This window comes from Octodon degus, unplaced genomic scaffold, assembly GCF_000260255.1.
Source record: "Octodon degus isolate 3935 unplaced genomic scaffold, OctDeg1.0 scaffold00199, whole genome shotgun sequence".
In the NCBI taxonomy this organism is placed as follows: domain Eukaryota; kingdom Metazoa; phylum Chordata; class Mammalia; order Rodentia; family Octodontidae; genus Octodon; species Octodon degus.
In genome coordinates, this window is record NW_004524775.1 from 290707 (window position 1) to 309691 (window position 18985).

An 18985-nucleotide genomic window follows, 5' to 3' on the forward strand; every position below is an offset into this window, starting at 1 on the left:
GTAGAGAGGCCTTCCCTGACCTCGCTATATAAAATAATGCTTGCCCTCCTTACTTTCATTTGTACATTTTTCTAGTATAGTATTTACCATGCTTTCAATTATATTAGATTTTTATTACTTGCCTTTTTTTCTTTTCTTTCCATCTCAACTACTAAATAGAAAATTCTATAAAGCCTGCATCTTCAGCACCGACACCACAAGGTGGCATGAAGTTAGCATTCATAATTATTTGCTGCGCATGTAAGTGAGTGATAAGGAACAAAGCTCAAACTCAGAAGTGGCTACGTCCAAGGAGCGAGTGACACAGAGCGATGTGCGTGAATTGTACTCCTGGTCACACGTGGTCTCCCGGACAGCTGAGAAGCTCTGGATGATCCTTTATTCCTCACATCAGACCTGCACTCTTCACTACACAGCAAGCAGAGAACCTTATTGTATTCCCAGATGCTGATGTAAAAGTTGTTGACACATTTCAAAAAGTTTTCCCGGGGCCGGGGAGATGGCTCAGTGAAATAAGCGCTTCCCTGGCAAGCTCAATGGCCTGAGTTCGATCCCTGGTTCCGCAAAAAAAAAAAAAAAAAAAGTGTTCCCATTGGCCAGGAAGAACAGAGTGGAGTGACGGATACGCACAACTTAGTCCTCTTCCTCATACCTGAAGGGGACACTTGTGGAAATAATTTTTTTTTTTTACATTTTTCTTTATACTTTTGCCATCTAGTTTGAATTTCTAAACAAAACAGCTAAGTTTTCTCCACTTTTCTGACTTTACATGGGATTACATAGCACCTATTCTTTCTATCTGCCTTCTCTCATTCAAATTAGGTTTGTGAAATATATTCATAATATAGTATATACATCCACTTAGTTCACTTTCGTGGCAATACAAGGTCAATGTGTTACAACTTCCTAATCTCCTTTACTACTGAGGAGCATTTGTGTTCTGCCACATACTTGAGTGTAAGGAGTAATGCTGCTGGGAATATTCTTGAAGTGAATGTAACCTGTTGCTTTAGGTTCCAAGTTCTTTTGGCTTCCTTATTACAGTGCAGTTCAGACCTCTGATAGTTGCTTGACTAACTGCCTTCTTTCACTAGACAGCACTATTCAATGCGAAATAATCTTCACTTTGCTTATTATTCTATCAATGATTGTTTGCCAAGAGGGAGATACTGGAAGGATTAATAAGATTTGAGATCCCTGAAGTCCTTTGGACCCCTTCGAGGACATGTACTGGACTCCCTTGCTGTGTGGTTATAGTAGTGGGACCCAGACATATCACAGATAAGTGATACCAACAGGCAATTTTTTTTTCAACAGTCAATTAAAATCTCATTTAAGGGGCTGAAGAGATGGCTCAGTGGAATAAGTGCTTGCCTGGCAAGCGCAAGGGCCTGAGTTCAATCCCTGGTTCCACAAAATAAAATAAAATAAAATCTCATTTAAGTCATACAGCTTAGCCAAAAAATTATACACTCTACCTTTCTTAACAAAGCTGCTAAAGAGCAAAAAGCACTGTAAGGACTAGCAATAACTTTGGCTTATTAATATCTAGATTACCTAATATCTAGGTAGTTTGTTTAATAGCTTCTCTAGCTCTAGCCAGAATCTGCAGCAGAGATTGAGTTAGAGCTCAGGAAACTGCATTTTCCTTAAGTGCCTAAAGGAGATATTGACATAGATGTTCTTTAAACCTCACAGTGGCGAAGCTATCAATACGCAATGACAGGAAGAAGGAAATAAGTATAACTACAGAAGTGAAGAAAAACACATGTGAAGAGATTGAAAGAAATCTGATAATGCTTCTAGCTCCATGTACAGGTAAAAATTCAACTACAGAGAGTGACTGCAAGAGGAAACAACTTTATTTTCATTATTTGCTGATGATATGACCATTTATACAATCAGTCTAAAATAACCTGCGGAAATGATAAGATTAAAATACAGGTGAGTTGAATTTTGATATACAAAACAACTAGAAAATGTAATTACACTAAAAATTTATATTAAGTTCTTGTAACAGTAGCCAAAATCTTTAAGTACCTTCCTAAATAAGTACTAATGTTACAAGTCACTGAAATTTGAAGTTATCTCTTATAGATTGATTCAGTTTAATACAGCTCCACAAGAAAAATTATAAAGCTCTATTACAAACTATAAAAGTAGGCCCAAGCTAATAAGGTGATCTGTTTTTTGTTTGTTTGTTTGTGTTTGTTTGTTTGTTTGTTTGTTTTGGCAGAACCGGGGATTGAACTCAGATCCTTGCGTTTGCCAGTCAAGTGCTTATCCTACTGAGCCATCTCCCCGACCCCTAGGTGATCCATTCTTGAATACAAGTTTTAGTAAAATAGTATATCAGTTCTTCTCAAACTGCTATCTAAGATGACAGAAATTCTGACCAAAGTCTGATAGAATTGTTCATGACACTTGGTCCTTTTTGGAAGAGTTAAATGATAAAAATAGCAAAGACACTTCTCCCAGAGAGGAAAGCTATTCTACCAATTTTCATGGTTACTGTAAAACTAGAGCAATTAAAACAACAGTGGTATTGGTACAGGGTTAAGCACGCTGATGATTGGGAATTCTACAGGCCCAGAAATAGATGCCGTGCGTGTCTGCGAGTTTGGGATGTGAAAAGGTGGCATAGTACCAGGAGGACAAAGAGCTGCAGATGATGGTCGCTTACTAAGGCAACAGTGACATGTGCCCTTATCTCGCCCATTATTAGATAAACTTCATTAAATAAAAGACTTTCGTACAAAACTTTAAAAACCCACCTGAAGTATATGTTGGCATCATTTATACCTTAGTGGTAAATGTCTTTTTTAAAAATCTATGCCTCATAGGCAGCACCTCCTTACGTGTGTGTGTGAGGTCAGGACTCTAACTCAGGACCTTGTGCTGGCTGGCAGGCGCTGTGCGCTGAGCCGTATCCCTGGCCCACCTGGCCTTTTTGATGCTCTCAACATGTTATTGCAGCTAAAGTGTGAAGTGTTAATTTTCCGACTTTCTTCACCCACTAATGGTGATTCCTGCGAACTCCAGTAGTACACATAGCAGAAAAACTGCATTTCTGACTGATTCTAGCTGTAAGTACTACCCGTCAAGCCCTGGACTTTCCCTCTCTGTTCATAAACAGCCAGTCTTTCCACACAGGGAAGGGATTATTTCTATTTAAAAACAAAGTATAGACTTCCAGATGATCAATTTTATTTGCTATTTTGAAGCAGAAGTCATAATATTCAACAAAGGAGAAAAGATTTCCTGTTTGCCAAACAGAATGGGTTGAAGTAGCTTTCAAAGTTCAGTCAACTTGGAAAGTCCAGGACTCTTGGGGCTAAATACTGTGATTTGATAGATGTGAGTATTTTGGAATAAAAAATAAGAACAGAAAAAAACGAATCAGACTTTTTCTTTAAAAATTCATTCTAATATGTTTTCTGGACTTAACAAAGAAAAAGTGAGAAACACTGCAGAGGAGACCAGGAAATACTTCTTCAGTGAGGCAGGGTTGTTCACGAAAGTGCTGAAGTGAAAAGAACTTTTTGAGTAACAATGCCGGGTTGATACGATCCAAGCACATTACAAGCATGGACGGGAATGTCAAAATAAAAACGTTATTTTGTACAATTACCAGATGATAATAAAACTTATAAAATAACCTTATTCATCAAAATAGCCCAGAAAGGAACTGAAAGTTAATAAAGAAACTGGGAGGAGCATGGCGACAGGGACCAGGCGCGCGGCAGGGCCAGCTGGTTCCCTCGGCCACTCCACGGGCCCCGCGTCCCCGCACTGCGTGGTCACGGGCGGCAGCTAGCAAGATCCGGATCCGGTGGATCCGGATCCCATGGCAGCTTCCTGAGCTGGTGCGGCGGGTAGGGCTGCAGCTGAGTCGCAAGGCCTGAGAGGAGCGGTGGCACCTGCTGCAGGGCACCGGTGTCCCTGAGGCTGTGGACAAGGACCTGGTTAACATCAGCAGTGAGTACCACACCATCGTGCTGCCCTTCATGGAGGCCCATCCAGATCTGTTCAGTCCCAGGGTCCGCTCCCGGCAACTCTCTCGCCTGCTGGTGGCCCTTGTGATGGCCTATAATTTTCAGGAGCCCCTGGAGGAAGAGGAAGAGGAAAAGGAACCAAACTCCCCGTTGATAGTGCCTGGAGCAGACATACTAAACCGCTTAGCCAATCTAGAGTACTCTGCAGCTTACCTTCGGATGGTGGCCGCTCGATCCGTTCCCAAAGGCCATGAGATTTTCAACACTTACGGGACCGAACAGATCTGGCTAATTGGCAGCTGATTCACATGAACGGTTTTGTTGAGCCGTATCCTGACAACACAGACGATACAGCTGACATTCAGATGGTTATGTTCATGAAGCAGCCTTACAGAGAGTGAAAGAGGAAGCCGAAAGGCTCCTCTTATTTGAACGCTGGAGTTTCTTGTTCAAATTGGAGACGGCAGGGGAAGAGGGTGCGTTTGTGATTGGGCATGAGGAGGTGCTGAGGAGGAGCTGAGGAGGAGCTGACCACCACACTCAAGGTACTGTGTATACCTGCTGAGGCGTTCAGAGCCCTTCAGGACCAGGATGGATGAGAACAGAATGAAAGGGAAGAGGACAACATGACAACTGCCAGTATCCCCAAACTCAAAGCATTGTGGAAACAGCTGCTTCGAGACAGTGTTCTGTTGACCTTGCAGACCTGTGTCACAGACTTAAAAACTAAGCAAGACATCCTCAGCAACAGGGAGGCCTATGCCAAACTCAGCTGGAGGGGGCCGCAGGCTTTACAGGTTCGCTATGGGCAGAAAATGATCTTACATCAGTTGCTGGCACTGACCAGTTAGCTCCTGCTGCCTGAAGGTAAAGCAGTAAGAATGTTAGTAGCTATTAAAAGGGAAAGTAACAATGGTGTTAATTTGAAAGTAAGGGTGACATGTTTAAGGATGGTCAGCAGACTTGGGCATCATAGCTGTTACTTAAGATGACCTGGGATGGGGCAGAGACAGTCTCACTACCTGTTACCAGCTTATCTCTGCCTCATCCTCGAGGTACTGGGGCTCTAGGCATTATCATGGCCAGCTGGAGCAAGAGCTTCATAGCTGTAGCGTTCTACAATCAAAGTCAGCAAAGATGGTATTAACAGCGTAAGACAGCATGGGACTTTGGAGGAAGACATCCACTATGGAACACTCACTCTACCTTTTTTTTTGAAGCCTCATTTCCTGAAGAGGACTTAAAGATATATAATCAGCACTGGGTTGGCTCAGTGGTTTCTGTACCTACAGCTTCTGTTGACTTATCAGTCTGAGGTCTGCACTAGGTGGAATAGCTTGCCCTTCAAGAAGAAACCCAAAGACATACAAGGACATTAAAGGTTCACTGGCATCAAACTATAAAAAGAAAGAAAGAAAGAAACTGGAAGATATTTCCAGTATACATAACTAGCCAAGAATTGGCACAGAAGAGCTTCTGCCTATCAACAAGGAAAACATAAACAATCGAAGACAAAAATAGGCAACATAAAAATATCTTAAAGGAAGGAGGAACATAGGAACAATGAACACATGACAATAAAGACATCATCACAGTGAGAGGAAAGCAACACAGGGCCTCTGTGCGATACCATTATTTCCCACAGAAGGGAGGCAGGAATTGCTGGAGACTTAACGTGGTCTAGGAAGGCATCCCAAGTAACTTACTGGAGCTAGTGCTTATGCATGTCAGCCATCCCCAGACTGCGTAGGGTAATTTGGAGGCAGGTCTCTACACATGGCTCACTGCTCTCCATAGGACCGCCTTCATTCACCCATTAGGATGCTGGGACAATTGTGCATTGTTTACTGGCTACATCCCCTGCCCGGTAGCATCTCTCCACTTTTCATATAAGATGCTGTCATTGAGCTGTATACTGTCTGTAAACCCAGACAGCCTATTTGGATAAGGTCTATACAGAGATGTAAGAAGGCTGTATGAACTGGAAGAGTTGGGAATTATGCATAGGAAAATTGAGATGGGTGGTTACTTTGTGGGAGGGGGTGGAGAGAGAAGTTTCCAGGTGGCTATACGTATGCATTTTGATCAGAGAGCTATTAGTATGGCTGACTGTCAGTGAGCTAGACAGAAAAGGAGGGAGGGAGGCAGAGAGCAAGTCGGAGTCATAGAGAGTGTGAGGTTGCCACCACGAGAAGCTCCAACTCTGGGGCACTTTGATGTGCTCTGCATTTGCACAGCCTTCGGCACCCTCCTGGGGTTCCTCATAAAACCCACAAACTTGTGTTGACATGAACTATTTCTCAGCTTGCCAAAGGAAGGGAGTATCTATCTCTGCACATGTAGGGTGGACAAGCGCCAATGCCGGTGATAAGGTCACGACCTTGAGCAAGGGGTAGCACAGTTTGGTCTCATGGCCCCGGGGAAGAATCGGAAGTGGTTAGCATGATTAGAACATGGGCTCAAGGAGGCAAATATAATGTGGCTTAACAATTTTGTCCACTTGTACGTTCCTCAATGAGGGGAACAATGTAGGCATATCATTTATGCGGTGTAAAGTGTGAAGTGCCAGTGGAGAAGATCTTGGAGACGTCAGTGAAGCTTACAGCCTTATCTAAATGAGTTTCAGTCCTGAAATCCAATTGCATCAAATAGTATCTGAAATGATTAGATTGTCAGTTAAAGCCTGGGAATGTTTTTGTGTTAGTGGAGTTCTGCTTTAACTAGATTTGACCATGTTATGGGTGCTGTGAAGCCTCAGTATATATTTTAGGGAGCAGCAAGTGAGGTCATTGCATTTGGCATCTTGCTGAAAGTAGTGCCTGACATCAGCCAGTTTTCTTAGCTCGCTGAAAGCATGCCATGCTTCCTTGATCCTATGCCAAGGAATACTGCTAACCACTGGCATAGACACTGGGAGAGAGTTCTGGGTGTCTAAAGTCCCTTCCACCTTTGGGATTAATCTTAAAATACTCTCACTGGTCCCAGCATGGAACAGACAAGGCCAGACTGCAGGAAGGGTGTGTCTACAGGCACTTGATTATTTCTAGTCACGTTGTGATGGTTTTTATTGCTGGATTATACTTGTTCTTCATGATGAGAAAAAATAGCAGCATGGCATTGGAGAATTTTAAAATAGAGGTGGAGAGGTTAGAAATGTATGAAGGTGCTAGAATCTATAGTTCTGGGTACTGAATGATACAGCATCTAGCGACTTGCGAATGTCAGTGGGCAGAGCATGCATTTTGTGCACATGCGTGACAGCATCAAATAATGCTTGGAATTGACAGCCCTGGGGGAGGGGAACAGCATGAGGCAATGTGGTGCATCAGGCCTCCACGAGGGCCACTCTGGCGCAGGCTTGGCAGGATTGCCCTGCCTGAGGACCTCACTATAAAAAGTCACACCTGTCAGTGCAGCCTCTGTAGGAGGGAGCTGCTGGCGTTCTTTTTCACCAGAATGCATTTGGAAGTCAGCTTGGGACTGTTCCTGAGTCAGCAGAGAGTCAGAGAAGAAGTTCAAAGAAGCCATTAGTACAACTAAATACATTATTTTTGGTTTATTTTAGAGGTTTTAAGAGACCAGTTAACAAAGCTTAGTATCTACAAAACATACAAAATGCTCACTAACATAGTCTTGTACTACACACTGAAAAGTACTGTCCAGGACAAGACTTGAACAAGTAATAATAAACAGAAAATGGGACTCAAGAAAAGTAAAATGCTTTTAGAGCCAAATTCTTTATCTAAAATGAAAACAATTGAGATAACTTTAGACTAGAGAGGGCAGCTCTACATGAGTGTGTGCTTGGATTGCCATAAGTTAAGGCTTGGTTTTTGCACCAGTTGTCATATTCTTTCTTCTAGAAAAGTAGATCTCTAATCATAAGAGCAAGGAATGCCATAATCCTCAAAGCAATGGCCTTATTGCAACATGAACTCTGCAAAGGTACAAAATGATTATAATTTCTAAATTATAGTCAACTATGTAAAATAGAAATAAAATTTTTAATGGTCAATTTGAAATTTTTTATTTTAAAATCATTTATTATTATAAAAGTGATATGTGCTGTTATGGAAAATTCTGAAGATTTTAAGAAGTGGTCACCCAAAGGTGTTTGAGATCTGCACAGTATGAAGAAAATAGGGTGTATACGCAGTCACACTTACAATACATGTTTATTTCTCCTCTACTATTTACTAGATACTCTTCTAGGTCCTGGGAATGTCAAATTTAAAAGACACCCTCCTCCTCCTCCTCCACCTCCTCCTCCTCCTCCTCCACCTCCTCCTCCTCCTCCTCCTCCTCCTTCTTCAGGAGTACACAGTTTACAGCAGAACACATACAGGGAATGAGTTCCAGGATAAACAACAGTCTCTGTGAGGAAAAACTGATTAGAGACAGGATTCAGAGAGGCTGGAGGCTGGTCTTCTTGGGGTAAAGAGACTTTGATGCCACTTATGACATGGAAGAGAGGTGGGGAGGAGGCAGTTTGGGGAGAGTTAGCAGCACTCAAAAGGCACAGATGTGTGAGAGAGAACAGCGAGTCCAAGAAATCATTTGCTCTGGCTAGATGTCAGCTACGTGCATGTGATAAAACTGGAGAAGTGGCCCAGGAAGCCACTTGCAAGGGACTTTCAAGGTCTGGAGTGTGAACAGGATCTCATGTGTGAAGAACACTTTCCCACATAAAGAGGATTTTTGCATGGAAACCTAATTTTACTCTACCACCTAGACAATGCAGCCCTTCTCCAAGGCAGAGAACTTACGTGCACAGATTTACTCTCAAATTTGCTCCTAGTTAATGTTTAATTTTTTTCCTTTTTATTTTTTTCTTCTTGCTTTTTAATTTCTTACAACTTTTTTGTTGGTGTTGTTTTGTTTCATTTTTTAAAACCAATTTTGCAGGTTTATATTTGGTAACCTAAACAGCTAATTTGAAGATAACGCCTTGCAATACAGCAACCGTTGTTGAATTCCTATTACCTTGTTTAATGGAATATTGTATTGTTTCTAATGTTTTTTTTCTATTTTTATTTTTTAAAAAGTAAAATTTGCTCCTAGTCTTATCCACTAACCTCGGTGTCCTCCCCCATGAGGTGAAGCTGAAGTAGCCACTGCTGTACAAGTTGTGCTCATCCTCACTCAAGGCAGTATCATTGTCACCAAAAATTAGCATCTTTTCACCAAAAGAAATCTTAGAACAGAAAACAACCCAGATAAGCACAATTTCTTGCTTTAAACTGAACATCTGAGGACTCTACTTCTGCCGACAGTAGATGGTGATAGGCAGTATGTATACAGTACGAGAGGTCTCAGTTATGGGGTAGAAGCAGGCTACTCAGAGGATTTTAAAAATTAGATAATTAGTTCCGGGATAAAGATTCATGGATGCTTTTGAAATCTTTGGGCTTAGTTACTCTTTAAACTGTCTCATGTATCACAGGTGACTTTTGTAGCTAAAGTATAATAGCAAATGTTAAGCATTTTCTTTGTGTCAGATGTTTGCTGAGGGTTGTTTTTTTTTGTTTGTTTGTTTTTTGTTTTTGCAGAACTGGGGATTGAACTCAGGTCCTTGCACTTGATAGGGAAGCGCTTATTCTAGTGAGCCATCTCCCTGGCCCCTGTTTATTGAGTTTTTATGGGATACTTCTAAAACCTTGCTTTCCCCATTGTAACTCTCCAGCAAAGATGGTATAAGCTGATGTGTGCACATTTTATCCTTTTAATGCAAGAATATTTACGAACATGCAGATGCAGATCAAGTGAAATAGACCCCTGGGACAGAGCGGGAGTCTGATTTGTCTGGATATAAAGGTACTGGGAATTGAACTCAGAATTTTGTGCTGAAGCATAAATTGTATTTACCTCTGGACAATGGCAGCCATTCATCTTTCTTCTACAATTAACACAATTTTATAATAAAATATTTACTTTGTTTGCTTTGGAAAAGGAAATTTCTATATGGCTTAATTGGAGTTCTGAAGCTGCGCATGAAAATTCCGTGTTCTTCTAATGTGCCCTATGGGGAACCACTCAGCCTGCGTCAAGGCTCAGGGGCATCAAAGGACCCCTAAGGATGTAACCTCACTGTCCTGTGCTAAATGCACAATGGGATACAGTTCTATAACCAGGTCTAACAATGGACACACATGCATGCGCTAGTTACGGCACTGTACAAGAATGTAGATATGTGATAATAACCTTTATAAGAATTGCACAGTAGGGCTGGGGAGATAGCTCAGTAGAAAAAGTGCTTGCCTGGCAAGTTCAAGGTCATGAGTTCAATCCCCAGTACCGCCAAAAAAAAAAAAAAAAAAAAAAAAAAAAAGAAGAAGAAGAAGAAGAAAAAAAAAGAATTACACAGTAAAGAGGCAGACTGCTTTTGCACTCTTGTACTCTGCTCTGTGCCATGCTGACTGCTGTTCTTGATGTCTTTGCACAAGTGCATTTTTTAACTTGGGAACTTCAGAAATCTCAAAAATCTCCCTTGAGACCTTAGAGCAGGTTGTAAACCACAGAATCTCAAGTATCTATTTGCACTTGTCACTGTGCATGGAAGCTTTGAGTTTGTCCTGGCAGAAAGTTTTTGATGAGTTAAGAAGGAGGGGCTTTGTCTGAGTTTCAGCAGTGAGATGGAAGAGGTAGGATTCAGACAGAACTACTTTTCACCAAACACTTCTTTTTTATATTAATTTTATTGAGAAAGAAGTAGCAATGAGACAGTTTCAAAACAGATCTCTGACAAAAGTAAACAATAAAAGGGGGATGGAAATGAAAGGCCATTTGGCACTTCTTTTTTCCTGAGGCCAGTAGTTGACAGAGCTATTGGAGGAAGCTTTGAATGACTGTAGCACATGCTGAATTGTTGGGAACCAGATGACTAGAGGATTGGGACAGAGCTGAGTCTTCCTCCTGCACAGAACTAAGCCATTGTTGGCACACAGGATTCACTGGCACTCAGCAGCACTCCTAGGCTGAAGACTGGGCACTGCCTTGTTGGCACATCAGGGCAGGGACGGGGGGAAGGAGCCATGGGAAACCACTGTAGGTGGGAAGTGCGCAGTTGGTTGGGCAGCTGATGAAGACCGGACTAAGTGATGAGTCCCTTCCATCACCAGCAGTGGCCTTGTGTCACGTTCACAGACCAAGAGAAGCTCAGTGTGAGGTTAATGGCACTAGGACTAGAAAAAAAGATGATTTATCAACAAGTAAGAACTTATATAGCCATTGAGGTTTGGTTCAAAGCTCGGTACAATGTGAACTTGGTTTCAAGGTCCTGATAAACACTGAGGTTTCCAAAGCAGCTGGAGGTTCCTGGGGTCCTGATGAAAGAAGGTGACAAGTGTGCTGCCTGCCACATGCCTGCTTGTGTGCCATGGGGCTTAGAGAAGAAGGCCTGGGTGTTAGGATCCCCCCACTGTGAAGGACCAGACCATATCCATCTGCTGCAGCTCTGTGCAAGCACATTAAAGTGAAATGACAGTTGACTGACTCAAGCATTTGGTCCTGTGACTGAGGACTTCCTAGTATGACACGAGAAGCCCAAATATGCCTGAATGCAGATCAGGCTAAAAGCCAGGGTTCATGAGGGGTCCTGTGTCATCCCTCTGTGCCCAAAGACATAGGACACTTCTCACCCACTTCCTTAGGACATGTGCTGACTTCAGTGGCAGAATCAACACACAGATGCTCTGTTGAGAAGGGTCCTGTTTACTGAGACCGCTCTTTCCAGCCTCCTCTTCAGGAAAGGTTGAATACAACATCAGAGAACAATTCCAATACTATTTTTCATGAATAAGTAGATCCAGTGGCCCACACCATTTCTGAACAAAGGAAGGGAACATAGGGATACAGGTTTTTTTTTTTTTAAAGATAGTGTCTCATTTCAGGGATTATTGGTATGATACAGAAAGGAAATATAGTAGCTGCTTACAAAATGATTCATTTAATAAATATGGCTTGATTTCTTGTAGGCCTGACACTGTCCTGCCCCTCGCTCAGGGACTGTGCCTCATGCGAGGTATGAGGGCAGCTTTGGTGCTCCTCAGTGATGGGCCTGGCCCAGAGGATTACTGCTTCAGGGACAAAGCATGTGCTGTGATGGACGGCACCTAATGTCCCCTGGAATGCTCACAATGCACCTCAGCCCACATAAGAGTGCTATGGGTCTTTGGGGTCAAGGAGGTTCTTTAAGTTATCTCACTGAACATGCTTGCAGGTTTTACTGACTGAGATTTCCCCTCTTACCCGCTCCCATGAGAGGCATTGTTTTCTGGAGGCGATTCCGAGGAGCTTGTTGCCCACGGCTGTCTGTCAAAGCCCTGTTACTTCCTTCTTCAATGTAACACAGAGTCTAATTATTTCTTTCTTTTTTTTTTTTTTTCTCCTTGAGATTGCCTGTACTCCAGGATAAAGGTCAGGGCCAGCCGGTGACCTTGTCACTGTGCCTCAGCCAAAGCCCAGCGAACAGCTGCCAAAAAAAAAAAAGACTTCTAAACAGCCAACAAGAACATGAAAAAGAGCGCCACACAACTGGTCATCAGAAGAGGGGAAGCCAGCCCACGAGAAGACACCATCTCACCCCGTCAGAGCGACTATTACCAAAAAAGCAGGCATAACGAAAACTGGGAAGGCCGTGGAGAAAAAGAAACTTGTATACTGCTTTAGGGAACGTAAGCCATTGCATCCAGCCATTGTGGCAGTCGGGGTGGCGGTGCCTCAACAACTAAGAACAGAATCACCACACGGGCGAATAGCCCAAGATAACGCTGCCGGCATGTCAGGGGCCCCACAGCCCCATGTTTATTACAGCAGTATTCACAACAGCCAACAGACAGAACCAACCAAATTTGTCTGAATAAAGAAAATGTGATATATACGCGATAAAGTATTATTCAACCACGAAAAGAATGAAATCCTGGCATTTGCCTCAAAGTGGCTGAGACGGGAGGACATGGTTCAACGAAATAAACTAGGAACAGAAAGAAACATTTCAGATCTTCTCTTTCCTATGAAGAAACCTGAAAAATGATCTCTAAGAGTCAGGTAGTCATTACGAGAGGCCAGGAAGGGTAGAGGGTAACGGGTACAGAGGGAGCTTGGGTAACAAGTACCGAAATAGAGGTAGATAGGAAGAATCAGTTCCAAGTTTCACAGCATAGTAGGTAGACTATAGTTTACAAGAAGCTACCATTTATTTTATAAAGAACTAGAAGCCTGGAGTTTGAAACTTTCCCAAACTCTTATCAAATAGTGATAAGAGAAGAAAAATATTAATGTTCTGATTTTATCAGTGCACATTGTGTATATGTACTGAATGGTCATGCTGTATCCTATAAATGCACATATAATTATTACGTGTCAGCTGAAAAGAAAAAGGAAAAGGAAAAGAGGACTTCCCAGGAGCTGGGGCTGGGTCTCTTTTCAGGGTTGGCTTCTCTTTCCAGCTGCTGGAAAGCAGTAGCTCCTTCCTGCTTTCCTGGCAGCTGTGCTATTGGCGAGGGTCCTCTATGGGACAGGGCACCTGTGCTGTGAGACTTATTTCCTGCTGGGAGGAGCGCGCTCCTCAGACACAAAGAACCGAGGTGTCCTCTGGGCCTCGTGCTGGGGGTTCAATCTCTTGATTGCTAGAGGACAGAAATTGAGCTGGAAGGCAGCTTCCTAGCAAGGAGCGTGATCAGGCTATGAGGTGAAGAAGGCCAACCCAATGATGAGCTTCTTCCTAACAGCATTTCTGAGGAAAACTGTAGTGATTAAATATGGCATATCATGACAGCATGATAATCAGATTTTCCATATTTTGTGACTTGATAAAAATCCATTAAATGGGGCTGCATGAGACAGCTCAGTGGCGTAAAAGCCTGCCTGGCAAGCTCAAGGTCTGGAGTTCAATCCCTGGCAGTGCAAAAAAAGAAAAGAAAAGAAAAGAAAAGAAAAGAAAAGAAAAGAAAAGAAAGATCCATAATGGTACATGTAAACTTGAAAAAGTGTTTAAGAAGTATAGATGTATTAATCAATACTTTACACAGCAGCTTTTATCTCTTGGAATTGGGACATTTCCTTTTCACTCAGGCCTGACCACACCCTGAGAAACCCCAGCCAGGCCTCGGCCTGCACATGCAGGCTCTTGGCCAGTTGCTGCTTGCAAACCACTGCACAGCCAAGGGTGCAATTGGGGCTCTAGAGCAGCGAGGGAAAAGAGAAGTCCTCAACCCAGGCGTCTACCAGGCGCTCCCTCTCTCATCACAGTGTTTCTGGTACCCACACCAGGGGCCTAAAGGGAAGGGCTGCCATAGACTGCTGGGAGGAGGGCTGCCCACAAATCCAGTCACACTCTTAGAAAGATCTAGAAGAGGGCTGGGGAGACAGCTCAGTGGCCCAAGCAACTGCCTGGCAAGTGCAAGGAACTGGGTTCGATCCCCTGTTAACTCATGCCATGCTAGCCCCACAACCCAGGGATGCTGTGTTGGCCACAAATACTGGGCGTGGTGGCGCACCCTTGTAGTCCCAGTGCTGGGGAGGCTGAAAGCAGGAGGATCACTGCAAGCCCAAGCTGTGTAGTGAGACCCTGTACTAAATAAATAAATAAATATTTAAAAAATTAAAAAAGAAAGATCCAGAAGAACGAGGATGGTAGGAAGCTCAGCATGTCCACCAGAAGCCAGGCAGAAGCCCCAGAGGGGTGTCTGTGTTGTTCCACAGGTTTGAGTGGAGAGTGGGCGCTTCACACCCAGGATGTTGTAGTGGAAAGCTTCTTTCTGCTTCTGCTCCACGCTGGGAGCTCTGCAGTTTCTGCCCTTTCTTCCCGCCCTCATCATCTTCTGGCATCTTCTGGTCTCAAAGGGCAGCGGGCCTTTCTGTTGGAGGCTGATCTACTTAGAGAATCCTATTGTTTGTGACACCTTGTGCTAAAATTCATCCAAGACGTCTTACAAATTAAACAAACACCCGCCTCCCAAAAAACAAAACAAGACCAGGGATGTAGCTTAGTGGAGTAAGTGCCTGCCTGGCAAGCACAAGGTCCCAGTACAAAACAAAAAACAAAGGAGAAAGCCAAAAAACAAAACAAAAACAAAAACAGAGGAGGCATGGGCCTTATCCCCCTTTAGTTCTCATGCTGGCTGCTGGCTGTGGCTTTTTAAGTTAGCCCCCTCACTGAGCCTTGCGCTGATGTTTTCTTTGAGAAGTATCCCTTCTCCATGGACAGGGGCTGTGCTTCTCACATGTATCTTATTTTTACTGGTTCATTTCTTTGTTTGTGAATATGCTCAAACCTTCTCCCTGAGGAGACAATGCTCTTTATTTATTGATTTATTAATTGATTTTTGTGGTACAGGGGATTGAACTCTGGACCCTGCACTTGCCAGGTAGGTGCTTAATCTACTGAGCTATCTCCCAACCCAGACAATGTTCTCTTAACCCCTGTCTCTGGAATCCTTTATCCCCAAGATTTCCAGGGGGAACAAACCCTCTTGGGTTTTTCCTCTTCTGTTTTCTGCAACCCTGCATTTGCCCCTCCCCCATGAGCTCTTTTTACAGTAAAGACAAATGAGACCAACCAGTCACCCCACTGTGACCCTCAGACGAGCCCCACGTGGCCCAGTCGCCCCTCTCACGTCCTCTGCCGTTGCTGCCTTACAGGCCCTGGCTTGCTTGTGCTTTCTTGGGGTGCAGAGCTCTTTCCGAAAGCTTCTGGGCCTGTTGTGCGCTGTTGTCAGAGCCCAGGGCTCTGGCTTGCTCCTCCTTACCAGAGGTTTGCGTTCTTGTGGCTTTGGTGTGCATATCAGAGAGGACTAGGGACAGCCGCAAAGCAGGCCTGGTATCAGGGCCCCTAGCACTTTCCTTCAGAGCACATTTTTTCTTTTTCTTTTTTTTCTTAAATGATTTTATTGAGAAACAAATAGCAATGAGACAGTTTCAAAACCCATTACTAGCACAGCTTCAATAATTAATACATTGTATATTGTTGTCTTAGTGGTTATTCATTGTACAAGATGCAGACATGATATCCTGTCCACAAACACTATTAGAACAAATCTCTCTATTCATCGAATTAAGAGAAAGTAGCTGTATATCTATCCTAAATATTTTCAATATACAGATACAAAATGGTCGTTCATTTGTGTCCGTGTTTTTCTCCTTATCTCTACTCCCTTACTAGATGAACTTCTAGGGCCCGTGGCTCTCTTTTTTTTCTGCATTTAATCACTCTCCCAGGCCCGCTTCCTGCAGCACACTAGATGCTTTACTCATAGAAAAGGCAAATCCGAGAGGCTGCTTGGTCAGAGCCCTCTGTGGTACCCCATGTCCAGGTTCAGCCCAGTGCACAGCTGAGCGAGGAGCACAGCAGTGGGGCGGATACAGCACGCCCTGCGGCCTGCATTGGCCTGGCTGCCCCAACTCCCTGTCCTGGCTCTCTCCCAGCTCCAGGGGTTCCGGGGAATTCTGTATTTTTTTTTTAAAGCAATTTTACTCTAAAGAAAATCTGAAACTGATTTTCTTTCTCTCTACAGAAAGATAGCACTGCTGGTGTTACTCTGTGATTACAGGATAATCTCCGTAAATCTCTTGAGACCTTTCCTTTGTTAGTTTTTACACAGTGAATGAAATAAAAAGAGGAAGGAATCATCCACTTCCTGTGCAGCACGGTGAGATTCAGGGTTCCCTTAGAAACGAGGTCCCAGGGTCGTGCCTTTCTGCGCGTGCACCTCCCGGCTCCCGCGTGTGGGGCCTATAATGTTCCCATCTGAGCTGCATTTCTCATTCCTTCTTTCAGGGCATAAATCTGCTAGCGATAATAATATCCAACTGGGTAATAACGTATGCAGTGTGCAGCGTCATTGTTCCTAATTGCTGTTAAATGCACCTGGGACTTCACTGGTACTTGTAATGGAGCCCTTGAAAAGCTTTCCTCTCCCTAAAACTGCTGCCTGCTCAGACACCTGGAACTTGCACGGGCACACGCCCGCCCACAGTGAAAATTTCACAAATCATTAGATCCCCCTCAAGATGTTTTCTTAGCAGATGAGCCGCTCTGGGTGGGAGTTTGTGCACTTTGTCGTTTCTTTCATTATTTAAGAATGTCTCGAAATGTAATAGATGTGAAACCAAAAATCAGAAGTTTAATTATTGCAAAGGAAAACAACGGATGACCACTGCTGTTGGGTGGCAAGCCTGGAAAGCACATGAGAACCACTTGTCTCGAATTAATTTAGTGGGATGCCTAACAAATATCTAAAAAACAATGTAGCACTGCCATGCACACATAGATGTATATGTTCCTCATGGGCTTCCACATAGCATCCTGCCAGGCTGAGCAGGTAAGAGGCCCCAGCTCTAGCCACGCCAGCTCGCACCACATCTCTGCAGACACCTGCCATCTGGGGAAGCACCGCACACTTAATCCTGCCCTTCATATTATTGTTATCTGAATTACTGGCAGCAAGTAGATCTTGGTGCTAACTTCTTTTTTAATCAAACAAAAAGGAGAAAAGCTCGGGAAGCCATCCTTAGTGTATTACACATCTACTCTGCTGTGTTAGGCTTTCTGCAAGACGCCTGAGCTCACAGGACACACAGAGAAGGCCATGGGAGAGTTCCCAGTTCAGACAATGGGAGCAGAAATAGGATTCATAGAGAGGGGCAGGGTTGGAGAGAAAGCCATGGATTCTGACTTGGCTATCAGGACTTTTATCTGCAAGGAGCTATCTACCTGGTGGCAAAGCCTGTGGTTTGTGACAGGGAGGCAGGAACCAAGCCCATAGCAATCTCTGTTTTGAAAACAAACACACAAACAAAAATGAGTTTACTAAGGAAATTCAAATAGAAACGGGAAACCATTGATACTGTGAGCTTGGAGAGAGCTCACGAATTGGAGTCTGCAGAAAAAATAATATCGATTTGTTACAAAAAAATAAAACGGTAGCAAAGCAGTCATCAGAAGAGCCTGCGATCCAGGAAAGCGACTGAGAGAGAGGGCAGGACGAGCTCCTGGAGGAGAAAGGGCGCAGGGACAAGGGCAGCATAAGTGAGGCCGGCGGCCAGGAAGCGCTGCAGCGTCCAGAGAGATGCTGTGGATGGTTATCTCTCGGAGCAAACGACATGAAAACTGTCTGCCAAGGTCAGGGGCGGGAGAGAACCGAAGGCTTTCGGGGCTGCAGATCCGGAGGGTGTAGGAGGCGGGGGTGGGCCACCGCGTGGGCAAGGCAGAAGCTGGGCCTCGCTGAGAGACAGTGGAAGCCCAGCACTTGGGAGGTGGAGGCAGAAGGGTTGCTGCCAATGTGATGCCACATTGGGCTACATCGGTGAGTTCAAGGTCATCCCAGACGACAGAGCAAGATCGAATTTCAAAAAAAAAGCCCCAGCCCAAACCAAAACAGTGTGGCCAGGACAGGTAATTTGTTACAAACAAAAGGGGCAGAGGTGGCCTGGGGCTGGGGAGGAGTAGTGGCGCCAGCCCTTTAGACTGTACCCAAGAAAGTCGAGAAAAGATCGACAGAGGTGCGCATTGTACCGTGCAGTGACGGTCAGGGTCAAATAATACTTCATAAGAATTTTGGGAATCACAATGGCAGAATTTCTCCAGAAATTCTTGGATGAGAATACGGAAGAAAGGGGCGGTAGGCTGTAGAGCAGCAATGGAGATTCTGAATTCCAGTGAAGATCTCTGTTCCCTTGAACATGGGCCCGTGTGGAGGGCCAGTCCTACTCCCACCTATCTGTCTGCCCCTTCCTCACAGGTGGGCAGGCAGGACTGTGAGCCTGGATCATTTGAGAGAAGCTCCTACTCCTGGTGGTGGCTTCCCTACGATGCCTGGGTCTCCTGTGTCCGCACGGCAGAAGAGGGAGTTGCCCCAGTGAGGGGTAAGGGTTGAATGCTCTGCATCCGTAATGCCCATCAATGCTAATAAACCACCGATGTGTAAAGGTGTCTGATGAACCTAGTGCTACCCTGCTGATGGTTCAGTCTTGCCCCATAGTCACTGCTCTGA

General features: G+C 44.1%; 1 pseudogene; it reads left to right on the top strand.

The window, feature by feature from the left end:
• The first annotated feature begins 3718 nt into the window (after positions 1 to 3718).
• Positions 3719 to 4846, top strand: LOC101564010 (annotated as a pseudogene).
• The last annotated feature ends 14139 nt before the right edge of the window (positions 4847 to 18985 follow it).